Source organism: Macrotis lagotis, chromosome 6, assembly GCF_037893015.1.
Source record: "Macrotis lagotis isolate mMagLag1 chromosome 6, bilby.v1.9.chrom.fasta, whole genome shotgun sequence".
Classification (NCBI taxonomy): Eukaryota; Metazoa; Chordata; class Mammalia; order Peramelemorphia; family Peramelidae; genus Macrotis; species Macrotis lagotis.
In genome coordinates this window covers 89,736,796-89,757,609 of record NC_133663.1, presented here as the reverse complement: position 1 = coordinate 89,757,609, position 20,814 = coordinate 89,736,796, and positions in this window count along the sequence as shown.

Genomic DNA, 20,814 nt, shown 5'->3' with positions numbered 1-20,814 from the left:
CATCATTTACTAGAACAAAATGCTAATGCCACGAGGTCATCTGTTATTATCAGCAATGACCTTGACTTTGGATTAAGATTTTTTCTTCCCTTTACTAAAATCTGACTTTTTCTTCAAGTCATTTTTTTAGTAGTATTCCCTGTCATGTCATCTAAAGGCTAAGGGACATGTCATTATTTTAGTTAGCATCTGTCAATTTCTTTACTATGCAATAATGAAAAAATATAACTATTTTGTATTTTTAAAGTCCCTTGAGGTCATATTTTTTTATTGCTGTCCCCTCTCGAACTTTTTTTTTCCCCTCTTAATTTCTGGGCTTCTAATGATTTACTCTGTGCTTCACTCTTGGTCAATATACATAGGCATTTTTTCTTCCCTTTCCCTTCCTTTTTAGATTGAAGTCCTCTGATTAGATTGCCCTGGATCTTCTTGTGTTACTTTTCTCAGGAGCTTCAGTGACTCCTTGGTTACTAATTAAAAGTACACACTCTTATGACTGGTGTTCAAGACTGTAAGGTACAATGCCACCTTACCTTTGCCATCTTAAATTATTTTCTTCAGATACTCTCCAAACCAGTAAGGCAGGCCCTCGCTCTGTATCCTAATACAAAATTCACCTTCATAGATCATTTTCTTTGTTCAGGCTATTTAATCACTTAAAACCTAAATCTAATGAAGTTACCTCCTTCCAGCTAAAGAGACTAGACAATTTGGCTGGATTACAAAGTGTAGGAGGGAAAAACCATATATATAGTAAATCTGGAAAGATAAATCGTTTTAGAGGCTAAACAGAAGAGTTTATATTTGATATCCAGTGGCAATAAGGAAGAATGAGATTTGGTTAGATCAGTTAGTGACCCAGTCAGATCTTCACTTAAGGAAAATCTCACAGGCAGCAATATGTGAGAAGTAGGGAGAGACTTTGGACAGAGATAACTAAGAGAATGTTGCAGTAATCAAGATGAGAGGTGATGAGGACCTGAGCAAGATCATATTTTTGAGAGAGAGAAGTCAGATCTGAGAGATGTAGATATATGAACGGCAAGATTTGGCAACTGATTGTGCATATAGTGAGGAATTGAAGCTAACACCAAGGATAAAAACTCAAGAGATTGGAAAAATGGTGTTAATTTCAACAAATAAGGAAGTTTGGAAGAAGAATGAATCTGGGAAGAAAATATATGTTTCATTTAAGATAAATGTCCAGTAGGCTAAAGTTATGTGCCAACTAAACTGAGAATTCATCAGAACTTTTATTTATAAAAATATAAACCAGACAATGCCAAATTTTGTGTTCATTCATTTCAGTTGAGTCTGACTTCAAGATAATCTGGGATTTTCTTGGGCAAAGATATTAGAGTGGTTTTGCTTTTTCCTTCTTCAGCTCATTTTACAGATGAGGAAACTGAGGCCAATAAGGTTAAATGACTTGCCAGGGTCACATAGTTTATAGTATTTGAGTCTAGATTTGAAATCATGCAGAGGGGTCTTCCTTACTCCAGACTGGGTACTCCATCCACTCCTGCCCTAGAATACCAAACAGAAATCTTAATACAATTTCAGAAAGGAAATGAGACTAACTAGCTATAAATGAACTGACAAAGAAAAAAATCTCTATCACAGATACATGTACAGGAGACTTCTATCAAAAACAACCCCAAAACAATACACTACACATATTCTCAAAAATTGAAAAAGAAAGCACCCTGCCAAATTTATTATAGAAAGATATGTCTAATATCTAAACTGGAAGATAAAACAAAGAAAAATAATGGTAATAGCTAATATTTATCTAGCACTTTAAGGTTTGCATAATGCTTAACATATATAGCCAGCAGATAGTGCTGTGGGGCAGAGTTTGGCTAAGAAAAAGTACCACCATCACACCCCCTTTGAAATGTTTGAGGTTTGCTGCAACTCATGTTCATTCTTCTCAGACCACATCACCACCAGGCTCCCCAGGGGGAAGACTTTTAAGCTTTCTTGGTCTACTTCTCTATTCTGCCTCTATAGAGACCAAAAACTTGCCCGAAAGTCTGCTAGTCTAAACCACCATATCTTATTTTTACATGACTCTCTAGCCTAGGAATAAGGCATAAATTTATCATTTTTTATGATTTAGAAGTTATTGATCAAACCAAAATCATACTATTCTGTCTCATGTATCTCATCCACCCAGTAAGGGACTGACTCAAAGACATTGGGTTTTTTTATTCTTTTATCTCTACTACAAGCCATTTTTCTGGTTTCCTCTATCACACTTCCTCTGCACAATTAATATACAGACATATATTGAAGAAAAGCTATGATTTGTCATTATTTTATATAAGCTCAGTTTTATATAAGCTCATTATTTTAACAAGCTCAGTTTTTCTCTCCCCAAATCCAGTATTCTGTCCACTACAGATATTAACCAATATTGATACTGATTTTAAAATTTTAAGTAAAATTCTGGCAAAAGACTACAGCAATTTATCCCAAAAGTCATTAGGAAAACAATTAATTTACTCATATTAAAAATTTTCAAAATCACACAATTATATAAAGCCTTTGGCAAAATATAGCATGCATGCATTTATTCTAAAATCCCTACAAAGCATTGACATATCTTTCTTTATTAAAAAGTATCTTTATATGCAATGGAGAATTTTGGAAACTACCTAAGATATACCAAAAATACCCTCTTTCTTTAATGTTAGTTTATGAGTAGTTCTAGAAATACTAGCAAAAGCAATAAGAAAAGAGAAAGGATTAAAAGAAAAAAAAGAGAAAAGAGAAAACAAAATGATCCCTATTTGCTAATGTCAATTGATGATTTACTTAGAAAACATCCCAAGGGAAGAGCAAAGATGGGAATTGAAGCAATCAAGGGCTTCAGTAAAGTAGTATGATAACAAAAACTCCAAAAGAAAGTTGGATGGAAAAAACACCATCTGTGCTCTTCTGATTTATCTTTTGCATTAGTCTTGTAGGGTTTTCAAGAGAATCCAGGAGCTAAAAAAATACTTGTGACATGAGAAAAATGATCTTATTACTCTAATCCATCCTTCCCTCAGCCACCAAAATGTTGAAGGGTAGATGACTGCTACACTACACTGGAGATTATAGATGATATTTTTTGAGTTAATCATTGATTTCCTAATCTTCTGCATCCCTTCAGGTGATCTAAATGATGTTCTATAGTCAGGGAGCCTGCCACACACTGTATAACCTTGGGCAAGTCAACTAAAACCTCTTGGGGACTCAGTTTCCTCATCTAAAATGAGGTGTTTGAACTAGTTGACCTTTGAAATCCCTTCTAGCTCTAAATCTTTGATCTACCTGCAACTAGAAATTTTTGGAATGTGTAATCCCTAATTTATTTTTCTTATCCTAATGAATCCTACTTCTCTTACCTAATAATAATGGTAGCATGCTACATAACGTTACTGTTTGTTCTAAGATGAACAGCTTTGATCATATTAAGGGGAAGTCTTTCCATTTCTTTAGTTTTTTTTAGCATTTTTAAAATAAATGAATGCGGTCTTTTGCTGAAGGCTTTTTCTGTACCTATTAACAATCATAATCTAATTGTTTTTGTTTCTAATATGATTTATAATGTTAATGTTTTTCTAATATTGGATCATTTTGATATTCCTGGCATAGATCCAACTTGGTCATAATTCATACTTTGGGAACATATTGGTAGATATTGTCTTTTTCCTAGTCCATTATTTAATATATATTTGCATCAATGTTCATTAGTGATGGTAGTCTAGTTATCTTTCTGTTTTGTCCTCCTAATCTTATAGAAGGAGTTTGAGTGTCATTGTTCCCAGTTTTTAGAAATAGCTAGTCAGTTAATAAACATTTATTAAGTTCCTACTATGTGCCAAAAACCACTATGTCACTGGATCAAAGAATATTGGGGATGGGCTATGTAAGGTGTAAGAAAACTGACAAGGTAAGGGGGAGCTACGTTACAAAGGGCTTTGAATACCAAACAAAATATTTTGTATTTGATGCTACTGGTGAAAGGGAGTTATTGGAGTTTGGATTGGGGGGGGTGGAGATATGCTCAGAACTGTGCTTTAAGAAAAACATTTTGGTGGTTGAATGAAGGATGAATTAGAGTAAGGGGAAAACCAGAAACAGGAAGACCCACCAACAGGTAGGTCTATTGTAAAAATCTAGGCAAGAGCTGATGAGGACCTTCACCAGAATATTGGCAATATCAAAGAAAGAGGCATGTTCAGGAGACTTTGCAAAGGTGAAATCAACAGTCCTTGGCATTATATTGGATATGGAGGATGAGAGATAGCAAAGGAATCCAGGAGGATTCCTAGGTTGTAAACTGAGGAACTGGGTCTTGCCCTCAACAGTAGGAGAAGAAGAGAGTATAGGGGGAACAAGAATGAGTTTGATTTTGTTTATGTTGTTTTAAAAATGTGTTCTAGACATCTACTTTGAGATAGTGGGAAAGGAGAGAGATTGGAGGTCAGCAGTGAAGTTGGGGCAGGATAGGTAGATTCAACATAGGATTTGTTTGTTTACTATTTCAACTCTAAGATGACATCTTCTTCTGCATTCCCTCATTTTCTCTTTCTAAAAATCACAGAATATAGATTATCTAATTCTTGTTTTGTTCATTTGGGAATTTTTTTTTTACTTTTGTAGCTATTCATCCATTTCATTTAAATTTTCATTCTTGTTATATAACTTCATATGGTAAAAAATTATAGTCATTTCTTATAGTAATGTTTATTAACCGGTTAGCTATTTCTAAAAACTGGGAACAATGACACTCAAACTCCTATAAGATTAGGAGGGCAAAATAGAAAGAAAACTATAGACTACTATCACTAATGAACATTGATGCAAATATATTAAATAATATACTAGGAAAGAGACAATATCTACCAATAGTATAGTAATTTCTTATAATTTTCTTTATTTCTTCTTCATTTATGTGATTCCCCATTTTTTTTTTTGTTAAATGGATTTTATTTTCTCTTTTAGTCAACTATTTATTGATTTTTTTAGTTTTTCTTAAAAACAGGTCATTTATTTAAACTTAAATTTTATTGTAATATTTCATATCTTTTTCAAATTATCTTTTTTGGGGGTTTGGGGGATTTTATAAATTTCTTGATTTTTAAAAACAGTATGCTCATTTCATTAGTTCTCTCTTTTTAGCTTCTGTTAATACATGGGTATTTATTAGGCATCTATTCCATGAAGATACTATTCTAGCTATGGGGTTAAAAGTACCATAAATGGAATAATTTCTACTTCCATTCTAATAGAAGAAACTAAGTATTTATAGAAGTTTGATAAGCACACAAGAACTAAGTGGGAAGATTGTGAATAGACAGAAGAGATGAAAGATCTATCATAGAGACAAAAATGGAAAGATATGGCAATTGATCATGTTTGTATTATGAGGGAGAGTCAGAAGTCAGAGATAAAAAAGCTGGAATTTTGATTAAAAACATGAGAAACAGCTAATATTGTCCCTACTTATTGATGACATATTGATTTACTTAGAAAATCCTAGGGAATCAGTAAAAATACTAATTGAGACAATAAATAGTTTTAGCAAGTACAGGCTACAATATTAATATACAAAAATCAATGTACTTCTTCATATTAACAAAATTTAAGATGCAATAATAAAAAGGACAATTTTATTCAAAATAACTACAAAATCCATGAAATATTTGGGAATAAATCTAACATACTCATAAAAATACTTGCATAGCTTCAGTTACAATTAAATACACTTAAATAAAGAATTTATTTCTGTTCTTCAATGCTGAGTTGTTCCAAAATAATAAAAATGACAAAACTCCCCAATACTACACCAATCAGACTTTCGAAGAGACATTTTATGGAACATGATGAAATAAAATTCACTTGGAGAAACAAAAGATCTCTAGAAAATCAAGAGAAATAATGGGAAGAAAAGTTACTGATGAAGGGAGAAAGCACTTGAGTACCTCAGACAAAAATGTCTGGTATTGGCTAAGAAATAAAGAAGTAAATAAATGGAATAGAATAGACAAGGGAGAATCAGGAAAAATAGAACTCAATACCCAAGAGAATAATAAGCCAGAAAACATAAATAACTTATGAAAGAACTCCCTGTTGGATTAAAAAAAAATTGTTATGAAAACTGAAAAGCAGTTTGGAAAGAAATTAGGGTTAGACTAATGCCAATATTATATTCTACAATAAATTCAAAGTAGTTAGATGACCTTAATTTCAAAGATCATAGCATTAAAAAAACAGAAGTATAGCAGATAATTTGTCTCTCACAGTTATGGGTAGGAGATATATTCTTTTTTTTTAATTGAATTTTTATTTTATTTTTCCAGTTACATGCTATGGCAGTTTTTCAACATTCATCCATTTGCAAATTTATGAGTTACATATTTTTCTACCACCCTCCTTTCCTTCCCTCTTCCCCATGGCAGCAGTCTGGTAAAGTTGTACATGTACATTTGTGTTTAACATATATAAATATATATATATATATATATTAGTCATTTTGTGTAAGAGGAATCACAACTAAGGGGAAAGAAAGAAAAATGTGAGATAGGGAGGAAAAACAGAAATTTTAAAAAAGTGAACATAGTATGCATACCGATTCCAAGGTTTTTTCTCCCCCTCTAGATGTGGATGGCATTGTTCATAGCAGGTCTCAGGGATGTAATACTATTCTATCCTAATTTGTAACACTGCTGAGAGGAGTTTCCATCCATCATAGTTGATCACCTAGGGAAATATATACATATATATATATATATATATATATATATATATATATATATATATGTATATATATATATATATATATATATACATATATATATATATATATGTATATGTTTTTGCAAGGCAATGAGGTTAAGTGACTTGCCTAAAGCCACACAGCTAGGTATTTAAGTGCCTGAGGTTGAATTTCAACTCAGGTCCTCCTGACTCCAGGGCTGGTGCTCTATTCACTGCAGCACCTAGTCGCCTCTAGGAGATATATTCTTTTTTTCTTTTACTTTTTCATTGATATTTTATTTTTCTAATTACACGTTATGAAAGTTTTTCAATATTCATCCACATGCATATTTATGTTACACAATTTTCTTCCACCCTCCCTTCCCATCCCCTCTCCTCAATGCTGAACAGTCTGGTAAACATGCATGTACATTTGTGTTTAACTTGTTTACATATTAGTCATTTTCTGTATGATGAATTAGGACTATGGGAAAAGAAAGAGAACCATGGGATAGAAGGGCAAACATAAGAGAAATATTTAAGGGGGTGACTAGGTGGCTCAGTGGATAAAGCACCGGCCCTGGAGTCAGGAGTACCTGGGTTCAAATCCAGTCTCAGACACTTAATAATTACCTAGCTGTGTGGCCCTGGGCAAGCCACTTAACTCCATTTGCCTTGCAAAAAAAAAAAAAAAGAGAGAGAGAGAGAAATGTTTAAAAAGTGAACATAGTGTTCATTCAGATTCTGTAGTTTGTTTTTTTTAATTCATCTGAATGTGAATGGCATTGTCTATAACAATCTTCTAGGGCTGTCCTAACTCTCTGAACTGCTGAGAGGAGCTGCATCCTTCAAAGCTGATCAATTCACAACGTTGTTGTTAATGTGTACAATGTTCTATTGGTTCTACTAGGAGATATATTCTTTTTGTAATTTATTTTTATTAAAGATATTGTTTGAGTTTTACAATTTTACCCCAATCTTACTTCCCTCCCCCTACCCCCACAGAAAGCAATCTGTCAGTCTTTACTTTGTTTCCATGTTATACCTTGATCCAAATTGGGTGTGATGAGAGAGAAATCATATCCTTAAAGAGGAGATGAAAAGTCTAAGAAGTAACAAGATCAGACAATAAGATATCTGTTTTTTTTCTAAATTAAAGGGAATAGTCCTTGAACTTTGTTCAAACTCCACAGCTCCTTATCTGGATACAGATGGCACTCTCCTTTGCAGACAGCCCAAAATTGTTCCTGATTGTTGCATTGATGGAATGAGGGAGTCCATCAAGGTTGAACATCACCCCCATGTTGCTATTAGGGTGTACAATGTTTTTCTGGTTCTGCATCTCACTCAGCATCAGTTCATGCAAAGCCCTCCAGGCTTCCCTGAAATCCGGTCCCTCCTGGTTTCTAATAGAACAATAGTGTTAGGAGATATTTTCTTAAGGAAACAAGGGATAGAGGCAATTACAAAATAGATTACATGAGACTGGAAAGCTTATGCACAAGCAAAATTAGTGCTTATCTAAGCTAAGCTTAGAAATGAACTGAATAAATGGGGGAAAATTCTTGCATCCAAATTCTCAGGCAAGTATTTGATATTCAAGATAAGTAGATAACTAACCACTGAAAACCATTCCCAATAAATAAGAGGTCAAAGGATATAAAATAAATGTTCTAAAAAACTGCAAATTATAAACAACTGTATGAAAAAAGTTCCTAATTATTAATAATTAGAGAAATAAAAACCAAAATAACCCTATTTCATCTCAAGCCCAACAAATTGACAAAGGTGAGAAAAGATTAAGACAGTCAATCTTGGAGGAATTATGGGAAGGTAGTTTCACTAGTACATTGTTGGTGAAGCTGTAAATCAAGACTATTGTTTTGGAAAGCAATTTGGAATTATGCAAATAAAATGACTAAATAATATATATATATCTGATATATATATCAAAATATTTATAGCAGCATTTTTTATGATAGCAAAGAATTGAAAACAAAAGAAGATGTCCATTGATGGGTGGATGGTAAAAAAAAATTGTTGGGTACTTTGAATAAAAGGAACTTTACTGTGTTATAAGAAACGATGAAAATGACTATAGAAAAGCACAGGAAGACTTAAAGAAATTGATAAAGAGTGCAGAAAGCAGAGCCAAAAAAATTATATATACAATGACTATAATGCAATGAACAACTGCCACAAAAAAATCAAAAGCTAAAGTTTCAAAAACAAAGAACAAGTGTAGCACTAAAGAAAAGATATGAGAAGACACCTTCCTCCTACTCCTTTGCAGATGTGGGAGGTCAATTGGTATGGGACATTATATATTTTTCAGACTTTTCCCATGTACTGTTTTTTTTTTCTTTACAAAAATTATTGTGAGGTATGGCTATCTGAGAATGAGAAAGTACACTGGGAGAGATTATGATGATGTAAAAAAAATCAAGTTTTGTTTTTTGAAAAAAGGGAGTATTAGAAGAATAGTTGTCTTCATCAGAAATACAAGAATTTCAAAGGGAGAGATTTAGGAAGAAATATAATTAATTCTATTTTGGTCATGTTAAGTTTGAGATAGCTCTGACATCCAGTTTGAAATGTGCAATAGGCAATTAGATGATGTGGGATTGAAGCTCTGGGGAAAGACTGGGGCTAATAAAGAGATCTGAGTCATGTACCTAGAGAATCATCTAAACCCATGGGTTGATGAGATCACCAAGAAAGTGTAGAGAGATGAGTCGGAGAAACTTAGGACAAAGCCTTGGGGTGCATCCACAATGAGGGAGCATGATCTGAATGATGAACCAACAGAAGAAACTAAAGAAAGGTTGAGTAGGTGGGAGTAGAGTTACAAAACCCAAGAGAGGAGAGAATATTCAAGAAAAGCTTGTCGGGGCAGCTAGGTGGCGTAGTGGATAAAGCACCAGCCTTGGAGTCAGGAGTACCTGGGTTCAAATCTGATCTCAGACACTTAATAATTACCTAGCTGTGTGGCCTTAGGCAAGCCACTTTAACCCCATTTGCCTTGCAAAAACCTAAAAAAAAAAAAAAAAAAAAAAAAGCTCGTCACTTGTGTCAAATTTGACAGGTCGAGAAGGATGAGGACTAAAAAAAAAGTATCAGATTTGCAATTAAATCATTGGTAACTTGGAAAAGAATAATTTCAAAAGCCATACATTAAAGGGTTGAGGATTGAAAGAAAGGAAGTGATACCAGTGAATATAGATAACTTCTCTTTGGAATTTGTCAAAGACAGAGAGAAAAGGTAATAGCTTTGAGGAAATAGCAGGGATGTGATTTTTTTTCTAAAGGGTTGGAAATACTTGACCCATTGAAAGGGAGAAGGGAAGGAACCAATAGGAAGTGGTTGAAGATTAGGGAGTATCTAGAATAGTTCAACCAGGATGATAAAGATAAATAGTATGAAGACTGACTGGAAAAATTTGAGATGTTTAGCATAGAAAAGGGGAAAAAAAGACTTAAGGAGGACATGATAGCAGTTTTCAATATCTCAAATGCTCTCCCATAGAAAAGGGATTAGCATTGCCCCCTTTCCAGAGGGCAGAAGCCAAAGCAATGGGTATACAATTTCTAAAAGTATTAGATTATATACTTTATCAAGTGATTTGATAAGACCTAGGTAAATTTGATATATTATTTATGTCTATAGAGATGTGAAAAATTCCACCATTGATAGAAAATCTTTCCTTTTTTAACATCTTTAATGCAAACTTAGTATATCTTCTATGTACTGGGGTTTGACTTTGAATATTTTGTAATGGTGGGCTGAAGAGGGTGGCCAAAGCTCAGCTATTCTGAACCAACACAGAGGGCATCATCATTCTGACAATGTAGTTAGTTCCCCACCTGGGAGCCTCTAAAAAACTTTCTTCTTTTAGTCATGATGTCAGGTAATGAAAATGCATTTGCAAAGCCTCTGGAGCATATGTAGACATTTTCTGTTAACTGGATGATGAATGGTGACCTTTTAGATTTGGTTGAAATTGCAGATGGGAAATAAAAGTGTCTTTCAGAAGGATTTTGTTTAGCTTTGACTACTTTCTTTTGGTTGGACCTCTGGTTCTTGATCTAAAGAGGTCTTGAGAGCTCTCCTTCTGAGTCTGACCTTGGTTCTTTGTTTGCCTTGGTATTTTATTTGTTCATGTTTTAGGTGAAGAAGATAAATCTGGAGCCTCTGACTTGGCGGCTTTTGAAAGGTCAAACCTCGAGGAGTATGGATTCTGGAAGTCCAAGAGTCTAGGAAATAAGGCCATACTGGGTTTTGCAACACACTTAACATCAATGTCTTTGGAATAGAGAAGCAACTGTTAGGGTTAGATCAAAGTCCGTTGCTACAGCCCTCCTCAAGGCTCTAACGAGAGCCCTAAAGGGTTGAAGTTTCTAGTCTCTTGTAACTGCCTCATTTCCAGGTATGTTTCTCCCTTTACACATAATTTCTATTTTATACATTGTCTGATATTAATAATCCAAGGGAATCACTGAATAACAATAATGTACATACAGTTCTTCAAATTTTGCAAAGTACTTGTACATGGATTATTTCACCATAACATTATGAAGTGCCTCATTTTATTAACAGATAAATCAAATTTCAGGAGTTTAAATATAGAGTTTCAGATGAGTTTCAGATGCAAGTCTTCTTTACTCTAAATCTTTGCACTGAATATGTTATGCTCTGCTGCCTCATTGAACAAAGTGATATTTGTAGTCATATCTGTCATAATCTTGTATAATTCTCCTATACTGTGAAAGATATGTTTTTCAAGGAAAGCATGTAAAGGTGCATTTTTTTCCCACTGAATCATATACTTTCTTAAAATGAAAATAAAAAACCCAGTAGGATCTTATGCCTATTTTTTCAACCAGCTACATTTCTCTGAACTCATCCAGTTAACTTTTAAAAATAAAGGGTTTTATTTTGAACTTGACAATCAACAACAATCATGAATATTTCCATTTACAAGGTAGGAAAAAGGAGTGTTATGGGTGAAACTGGGATTCTACTGTGGATAGCTGGTTATTTAAAAAAAAATAATCTTTTAGTTTAACATGAAGGGACTAGGGGCAGCTAGGTGGCGCAGTGGATAAAGCACTGGCCCTGGAGTCAGGAATACCTGGGTTCAAATCCGGTCTCAGACACTTAATAATTACCTAGCTGTGTGGCCTTGGGCAAGCCACTTAACCCCATTGCCTAGCAAAAACATAAAAAAAGAAAACAAAAAAAAGCATGATAGGACTAGCATTGGACTTCTTATTTTCATATTCTTTTGCTCTTCTGCTCTTTTTTTCTTTCATTCTAACATATTTCATTGACACTCTTTTCTTTCTTTTCCTTTTTGTTTTGCATCTTACTAATGCTTCCATTAAGATTCCTTCTTCATCTGTTAAATACCTCTCTTGCAACAAACAAGGATAGTTGATAAAAAACAAAAACAAAAATAAAACCCAGGAAATGGGTATTACGTCAATCATACTTGAAAGTACCTATTGTACATCACTTCTTAGTCAGTGGTGGGAAACAAACTCATCATTATTATTCTGAAATTGTGATTGTTCAGTGTATCAGAGTTCCTAAATCTTTCAAAGAAGTATTTTATAATGTCTAATTTTTTTCCCTTATTCTACTCACTTCTTTCTGAATCAGTTTATACAAGTCTTCTTAGGTTTCCCTAAATCTTTTCTTTTTGCCATTTCTTATAGTATGATAATATTCCATTTCATTTATATACCATATTTTGCTCAAGTATCATACATTTAACTTTAAATTATTCTTGTTAATTGGAGAAAAGAGAATAGATATCCATGGGGGGGGGGGTTGGAACAGAATCAAAACAGCCTCAAAAACTCTGCTCATTTATCTTTGCCTTTGTTTCATTTGTCTTGCCTTTGAGAATTCAATAGGAGATTTTGCATGCTGTACTCTAATTTTGATTTTTTCACACAAAATAAAAACATTTTTTGTTTGTTTTTGGCAAAGCAATGAGGTTAAGTGACTTGTCCAAGGTCACACAGCTAAGTAAGTATTAAATGTCTAAGGCTGGATTTGAACTCAGATACTATTACTCTAGGACTGGTGTTCTATCCACTGTGCCACCTAACTGCCCCTAAAAAAGTCATTTTTCAAAAAAATAAAATGTTATATATTGAAAATAGAACCAAAGGAAGAGAGGATTTTTATTAGCTTGCTGGATGTGAGACTGGGAAATCACTTAACTTCTGAAGAAACTACTTCAGTTTCTTCATCAAATGGAGATGATTATAGGATCCACCTTCCAAGGTTGCTATAAGGATCAGATGATAAAATATTTATAAAATGATTAGCACAGTGATTGACACATTATAGTAGGCACTTAAAGGAAAGTTCTTTCCTCAAATATTGTTATACCTTCAGGCATTAAATTTCACATTAAACAAAAAAAATTACCCTTTTGAAAGTCGATTAACAGGAAGGAACTTTTTTTTTCTGGTCTAGTGCTGCATAAGAACATTGTGTTCTCTCAAATGAGAGTAAAAAGGTTCTGTATCATTTGGAAAAAGACTTATCTTTTGATTTTCAGGGTTAGAATATAAGGGACACTTAATACTGCATAAAACCTTTGAGGGCTTTAGAGCAAATAATGCTTAAGAAAGAATAATTTTCCTTTGGATTAGGCCCATGACAGTTTTCTAAAAACTATTTTTAACTAAAATCACAAGATGAGTAAAGCATTTCAGTACCTCCTGTGAATGCTCTGCCTACTTCCTCTATAATTATTCAGCTCACAAACTGGAATTTTGGGAGGAAGAATTAGCAGAATATAATTTTTCATTTCTTTATCATTTTGATTGTGAGTGGAACAATTTGCTTCTATTTACTTTGATGGAATTAACTGGAGGCAAAAAAAAAAAGTCCCATTAGTTGTTATAGGCTACAAAATATTATAGGTTTACTGAGTACCCATTTCATCTTCAAAAATAGATTTTCTTCCCCTTTGCTTTGTTTGCTATAGCTAGGATATTGTTTCATATTTCATCTGCTACTAATTTTACATGGGAAATACTTGCTGTTCAGGAACACAATACCAAAGGGCAACTCTTCAGTTCATAGTAACCATAGCAATGACTGTTCTAAAATATAGAAAAGGAGCCTCTGCCAGCACAGATGGTATCATTTTACTGAGTAAGAGTCAGGTTCACAGGCAGTGATATCACCTGGACCCCAGAACTAGATGTGATAGTAAAGCAAGAAAATAACAAGAGAGCTTGAAATAGAAGTGCTTAAAAATAGACTTGATATGGAAATGTATTTTGCATGACTACACATGATAACCTATGTCAAACTGCTTACCTTCTCAATGAGGGGGAAGGGAAAGGAGGGAGAGAATTCAGAACTCAAAATTTCTAAAAAAAATACCTCTCTTGCAACAAAATTAAAATTGTTTTTACATGTAATTGAAAAAATAAAATATTAAATAAGATAAAAATAGACTTGATATTCAGACTAACCCAGTGGAACATAATTAAAAAACTAATCTGTGCAGATATAGAATTATTTTCATCAGGCAAGTGAATCATAATGCACCTATTTGACTCTGGAAATCACTAAAAATGTTCCCACTGATTTTTGTTTCTGCACTGAGTAATCCAACTAATTATAATCCTAATATTACAGTAATTATTCATTTCTTAGATTTTATTATAGCTAGACTAGAAAGGCAGCTTGGTTTGGTGGTTATAAGTCTGACCTTGGCATCATAGTAGCATATTCAAAAATCCATTTTACTTCAACTGCAAATATTCAGGAATAATATTTTCTTTGAGTGAAAAACTCTTTTCAGACTTTTCCCTTTAGGAAAGCAAGTAGAACAAAAGGGCTTTCTCAGAGAGTCAAGTGAGAGCAACTCAAATATTTATTAAGGACTTCACATGTGCCAGTGCTGTGTGAAGAGAAGATATAAAGTTAAAAACAATTCCTGACCTAGTGAATAAGAGTGGAAACAGAATCCCGAACAAAAAGTACTATTGTTTTTGTGGGATCATTGCCTTCCCCTTCTCCTAAAGTCATTAAACTATATTGTTATTGGTTAGTTGTTTCAATCATGACCCAGTTTGGGGTTTTCTTGGTAAAGATACTAGAGTGGTTTGCCATTTCCTTCTCCAACTCATTTTACAGATGAGGAAATTGAGGTAAACAGGGTTAAGTGACTTGCCCAAGGTCCCACAGCTACTATGTGTCTAAGGTCCAAACTCTAGTTTTCCTGAGTCCAGGCCCAGCACTCTACATTGTGCCACCTAGCTGCCCCTAATGGGATATGAGGAGGCACCTGAAGGACATGCCCTTTTTCCATTAAAAGGGAAGTATTCAGATACCATCAGCCTTGTCTTTGGGATGGATAGTATTTTTTAATCATAAGTTCTTCAGAGTTCTCTTGGGCAGATGATGTCTGAATACAGATTGAAGCATAATTTTTAAAAATTTTTCTTGAGGTTTCTGTTTTTGGTGGGAGAGGAAGGTTATATGTACTTTTATAACATGACTATTGCAGTAATGTTTTTCATGACTACACACATTTTTAGCCTATATCAAGTAACTTGCTTTCTCAATGAGGGGAAGTGGGGTGGAAGGAAGGGAGAGAATTTGAAATTCAAGATTTCGTAAGTGAATGTTGAAACTTGTCTTTGCATGCAATCAGGGGGGAATAATAAAATAAAGGGAGGAAAGGAAGTAGCCTCCTCTGTTATTCAAAAAAGATTGAAATATTGATATTGTTCTAAGGTAGTAGATCCTTGAGGATTGCAGTCAAGAAGAAATTTAGTAGTTATGAAGTGACTTATTCTACTTGTTGAAGTTGGAAGTTAATCCTAAACTGTATTTTAACACATAACATTTTTCTTATGCAAGATTCCTATAATTGTTACTTCAAATAGTCTTGGGATAGAGAGATGTTGGATTTCTGGCCAAGATGGTGGAGAGAAGACAGACACTGTTTTAAAGTCTCCTGATCTTCCCTCATATATAATATGAAACAAACCTTTTAACAGAAATTCGATTGACAAAACCCAGATAGAGAAGCTAGGAGAAGAACATCTTCCTCAAGGTTTGTCTTCCAGGATCCTGAATGAGCCTAGGAACAGAGGGCAGACTCTCCTGGGAGCACAGGACAGGGTGAGAACCTGAGAGTGGGACTGGCCTGATCAACCTTGGGGGTGTGGACCAACTGGGGAGCAGAGGCGTTGGTTGTAGCACTGACAGTCTGAAGCTTGCCAACTGAGCTGGAGGGTGAGTTCCAGTGGGGGAAAGTTGCAGACATCCATCTCTGGGCTCCTCTGGTCTGGAGGAACTCAGAGTCCATACCTTCATTTCAGCTGAAGCCTCTTCCCAGAAGGAACAATTACAGCCCACATTCTCCCCAGGCTCAGGTGTGAGCCTCAGAGTTCCCTCAACTGTGAATAGGGAGAGCATTCACCTTGCCCTAGGGCAAAGCCCACATTGTTCAAAGATAAAAGTACTCAGCAGCTTCAACCATCCCTTCCTGGCCCAGGGAGAGGGCCTCAAATCAAGGTTACAGACACTCCAGAAAAAGCAACCAACACAGCCTACTGTCCAGCCCACTTGGAGTTACTAAATTCAGTGAGTAAAGCCTCTAGGAATCTCAACACCAAACTTCTTCAAACCAGCCCTTCCCCAACACAAGGTCTTAGGAAAATGAAGAAAAGCCAGTAAAAAAGGAGGGTCCATTGAAAAATTCCTAGAAGGCAAAGACCCTAACTCAGAGAGACCTAGAACCTCTGAGAAGAATATGATCTGGTCTCCAGCAAAGAAAGACTTCCTTGAAGAAATCAGGAAGGAGTTTAAAAATCAATTGGAAAATTTGGGAGAGAAAATTAACACCTTGCAACAAGAAAACAAATCTTTGGAAAATACAATTGGATAATGCAAAAAGAAAATAATTCTCTCAAAACCTCAATTGGCCAAATGGAAAACTCTTACAAAAATAGAATTGGCCTGAACTGATGCTGAGTGAGACGAGTAGAACCAGGAAAAAAACACTGTATACCCTAACAGCACCATGGGGGTGATGATCAACCTTGATGTACTTGCTCATTCCATCAGTGCAACAATCAGGGACAATTTGGGGCTGTCTGCAATGGATAATACCATCTGTATCCAGAGAAAGAACTGTGGAGTTTGAACAAAGACCAAGGACTATTAACTGTAATTTAGAAGAAAAAAAACTGATATCTTATTGTCTGATCTCTTATACTTTATGTTTCTTCCTTAAGGATATGATTCCTCTCTCATCACATTCAATTTGGATCAATGTATACCATAGAAACAATGTAAAGACTGGCAAATTGCCTTCTGGGAGGGAAGTAAGGTTAGGGGAAGAATTGTAAAACTCAAAATAAATAAAAATCTAAAAAAAAATTGACCAATTGGAAAAGGAGTTGCAAAAGGTAAATGAAGAAAATTCTTCTCTTAAAAAAAATGGAGTCTGTGGAAACTAATGGCTTTATGGGACAGAGAGATGTCAAAGAGTTTGAAGAAAGAACTATTCTGCTATTCAAAGATTTCTTTTTCTCTAGATTAGAATGTTTGAATTTAGAATAATGTTAAATTTAAAATGTTTCTGGTACATTTATACCTAAATCACAAGAATATAATATTAATACATTGAATTCCGCATAAGCTCATTGTCTTTTATTTTAATTACTGCATATTTGGGATGTACTTTTTTTGGTGGGGGGGACACTGGATTTGTACTTAGGTCCTCCTGACTCCAGGGTTGCTCCATTCACTTCATCACCTAGTTGCCTCCTTGGACATATTTTACTTTATTATTTTCTTTTCAATGTTTATTTTCTTCTGTGTTCATTAGGCCATCCATATAATCTTAAATAAATGTATGATTTGTTGCCTCTGCAAAACACTGTATATAATTTTGCTGACTTTTGCTTTTCTGTCACTTAACCAATCCATGAGTAAACAATAATGAAGCAATAATGAAGGACAGGCACTGTGGTAAGCACTGGAAACAAAAGAAACAAAAGAACATGGGGCCTTCAAGGAGTTGTGTTCTATCAAGATCAAAAGTAGAAGAGTTGACCTAGAAAAAGAGAAGATGACCTCTTCTTTAGAGCCTGGAGCAAAACAAGAGAAGAAAGGCAAAGGTGCAGAGGGATTTTGATCAATGATATCAGATTTCTCAGGATAGTGAGAGGAAAGGTCATCTTTTTTTTGTTTGTTTAGGTTTTTGCAAGGCAAATGGAGTTAAGTGGCTTGTCCAAGGCCACACAGCTAGGTAATTATTAAGTGTCTGAGGTCGTATTTGAATCAGGTACTCTTGATTCCAGGGCTGGTGCTCTACCCTGCCTCACCTATCCCTAAGGAAAGGTCATCTTCTAAGAGAATGGGTGTAGAGTAGAATAGGGAGCTTGGGGAGAGGAGAGAAAGCCTGCAGCAACCATGGTAAATAAAAGAGCCTATTTGTCTATTAAGAAATATTACAAGGTTTGCTGGGCAATTGGGAAGGCCTAGTTTGCATTAGATAGCATAAAGGTGTAGTTGACTCAACAGAAGGATGGTGGTAATGATTAGATTTCTGGAGGATGGGAATACTTGGCAAAGCATGAGAAGTGATAGGACAAGCAATGAATTCAAGGTGGAAGGGCAATTTGAAGTTTGGTCACTTGTAATAATAGCTCATGTGTATAGACAGCATTTATCAAGTGACAGGCACTGGATGCTTTTTCAATTATTATCTCATTTAATCCTCACAACATTATCCTTATTTTACAGGTGAAGAAACTGAAACAGATAGAAGTGAAGTGACTTGCTCAGGGTCACACAGCTGCTAATTGTTTAGTATTCACTATTCACTTGACTTCAGACCCAGTCCTCTACTCACTGATAATAAAGACTGATAGTCTCTCTCTATCTGCTGTTCTCCCCCATAGCTTAGGAAAATAGGAAAGGATGGAGGTATTAGAGATCAATATTAGAATGAAATATGGAGGTTGGCGGGGGGGGGGGGGGGGGGGGGGGCGGGGATGAAGCAGAGACAGAAGGGAGAATAGGAGATGATGATGATGTCAGAAAGGATTCCAAGGTCACAGAGAGGAGGTCATAGGCAATAGGGTATTAATGAACAGGAAAGCCATGATGGTGACAAAGTCTCATCTTCATTCAGACCCTCATCTGCATCTCGCATGACACAGGTGGGGATGTTTTCCACACAACAGTCATATGCATGGTTGTATGCAATTATGGGGGTTACTTCTCTAGCAAAACCAAGTTTGAGAGAACTAGGACTCTGCCTTCTACAGAGAGGTGTTTGTAACCAGCACCACACTCTTGAAAAGAAGAGGATTATACATGGGGAGCCCTTCTCAGCAAGGGAGTAAAGTTAAGTTAAAAAAAATTATGTTGTTCAATTTTCATGACCCTATTAGGGGTTTTTGTTATCAAAGATACAAAGTGATTTTTGCCACTTCTTCTCTAACTCATTCTACTGATGAGGAAGCTGAGACTAACAGGGTTAACTGCACAGCTAGTAAAGTGTTTGAGGTCAGATTTGAATTTAGGAAGATGAGTCTTCCTAACTCCAAGCACTGAACTTTATTTTTTTTAGGTTTTTGCAAGGCAAATGGGGTTAAGTGGCTTGCCCAAGGCCACACAGCTAGGTAATTATTAAGTGTCTGAGATCAGATTTGAACCCAGGTACTCCTGACTCCAAGGCCAGTGCTTTATCCACTACACCACCTAGCTGCCCCAGCACTGAACTTTATCTACTGTTCCATCTATCTGCCCAAAGCTATTATTTTTGGTTTTTAAGGTTTTTTATGGCAAATGGAGTTAAGTGGCTTGCCCAAGGCCACACAGCTAGGTAATTATTAAGTGTCTGAGGTGGGATTTGAACTCAGATACTCCTGACTCCAGGAACGGTGCTCTATCCACTGTGCCACCTAGCTGCCCTTTACCCAAAGCTATTATATAGGGGAACAAAAGATTTGCTATTATGGAGTCAGAAAGACCTGAGTCCAAATCTGACCCCAGACCTGAAATAGGTGACTCTGGATTAAACCACTCTTTGAGATGTAGTCTCCCCATCTGTAAAATGGAGTGTTGGCATGAAGATAAACTGAGGTTATATTCTAAAGCACTTTTGCAACCCAGAAAGCACTATAAAGTACTAGCTATCGTTATTGGTTATGAAGATGGTTCTGGTTCAGTGGGAAGGATGAAGCTTATCCTTTCCAAGGAACTCTAAATCCTTAAGGGACTTGAGCCTTTACCAAATCCAAAAGACAGTGGCACTGACAGTTTGAAGCTTGCCGGCTGCACTGGAGGGTGAGTTCCAGTGGGGGAGAGTTGCAGACATCAATCCTGGGGTTCCTCTGGTCTGGAGGAACTCAAACCACTGGCTGAGGTCAGGAGGTTTGAGGCTAGAGGACTTGTTGGGGAATTAAAAAAAAAGGAAGGAAATCTATGGGCTACCACGAATTCCTTATTTTCTTTTGCATATTCTGTAGGGTGGACTAAAGGCTATGCTATGATGGGGTCTGGAAACCTTTTTATGTTCATCTGTGCAAACTTACAAATGAGTTATTTGAACTATATAATAATAACAATAATTAATAATAAACATTTATGTAGTGCTTGCTTCCTATGTCAATTTCATAATCAAGGAAAAAGTCAAATTGTAGTGGTAAAATGATTTTAACACTGATGAGAACATTTCCTCAAAATGTTGTTTCCTTTTGATTTAGTCATGTCTACTTTAATCATGACATTTGGAGGAGAATGGCATATGCTACACTTTGGCAAGCATTTTGGCAAATGTAAGAAGAATCAATATGGGTTTTGTCTTACTAAAACTAGTAATTTCTGGGTAAGATCATAGGTTTGTTATAATAACACACATTTATTTAGTATTTTGTATATATTGCTCATTGGAGCCTTCCCACAACTGCTGTGAATTAGGTATTATTGTCCTCATTTTTTCAGGTGAACAGACTAAAGCTTTTACATTGTTGAGTGACTTGTCCAGGATTATACAGCTA